Source organism: Pteropus alecto, unplaced genomic scaffold (genome assembly GCF_000325575.1).
Source record: "Pteropus alecto unplaced genomic scaffold, ASM32557v1 scaffold102, whole genome shotgun sequence".
Classification (NCBI taxonomy): Eukaryota; Metazoa; Chordata; class Mammalia; order Chiroptera; family Pteropodidae; genus Pteropus; species Pteropus alecto.
Genome location: NW_006432224.1, coordinates 1,501,795 through 1,503,170, shown reverse-complemented (window position 1 = coordinate 1,503,170; position 1,376 = coordinate 1,501,795).

The window sequence follows — 1,376 nt, the reverse complement described above, 5'->3', positions numbered from 1 at the left end:
TCAGCAGCGCCCCCCGCCCGCACCCCGATGTCCTTCACCTCAGGTGTCAAACTCAATTCGTTAAGGAAAGAAAACAGGTTTCGAAAAACACCCTCCACAGATTGCACAATGCCCGGGCCCGCAGGAGACGCCGCGGTGTCGCCCCCTCCTCAGGGATGGACAGCTCCACGCGCTCAGCGAGGACCCTCCCGCCGCCTTGCTCTGCGCGGGGGTTTGCACTGCGCAGCTCCCCGTGGGGTCCGCGAACCCTGGGCACCAAGCGGGCCCGCGGGGCAGGTGGCGTTCAGCGTCCCGCCTGCGGGCCAGCCGGGTCACTGACGCTCGCCTTCCAGGCCCGGTGCTGAATGAAGCAGGGGTGTGTGTCCCCTCTGGCCACCCACGCGGCCTCCAGCGTCAGGCCGACTCAGGACACAGGCGGGTCGGAAGGATGCCTTAAGCCGCCGCCCGTAAAGGAGCAGGCCCCGGGGGACGACTTTCTGTCCCTACTCACAGGAGCCCCTCTTCGAGGCACCAGGAGCCCGACTGGGGACCACCGCGCCATCAGTGACGTGTGACGGCCCAGGCCACACGCCGGAACGCCAGGCGCTCTGTCTGGAGTTCTGGCCTTGTACAGAGAGGTCCCACTGGGTGTCATCGGTACACCCAGCTCCCTGTCCCTGACCGGCCCTCCCCTCGGCTCTTGGGACACCTTGGTTTGAACCGGTGGGCAAAGTCACCGGGCCACCTTGCCAGAGGCCGTGCGTGTGTGCGTGCCAGGCACATGGCTGCTCAGTACCTCGCAGAGGCCGATCTGTAGCAAGAGACCAGGACATTGTGACTTGGAACTTTCAGGGGTGGCGAAGCGGGTGTTGGGGGGCGGGTGTTGTTTCCTCCCCAGGGTCCACAGATGGAGTCTGCGGGAAACCCTTTCCCCAGGCCCGCCGTGTCCCCAGCTCAGAGCGAGCACCCCCAGCTTCTGCGTCCCGGCCTCCTCCCTTCCCCCTCCCGCCTGGGGGGCCCCAGCACACACCTGCCGGACCTCGGGGCGTCCACCCCCCTTCCCCAGAGAGAAGGGGCCATAGATACGAGCCCCCAGGACAGAGTGTGTGTGGGCAAGTGTGTGGGGGTGTAGGGTGGGGGTGTGGGGGCGGCGGGGCGGGCGTGGGTGTCTTGGAGGAGGATTGACCCCCGGGACCCGTTCCCGGCCCAGAGGGCCTTGACCGTGGCAGCCAGCTTCCTCCCCAGCTCTCGCAGTGCGGGGCAGCGCAGAGCCCCGACCTGGGGCTGGACGGGCACCCCAGGTGTCTGCGTCTGACTGCTGTGTGTCAGCTGCGAGGGCCGGTGGCACCAGGCCGGGCGGCCGTGGCGGTCTTGTCAGGGGTGGGAGTGGGGGGTGG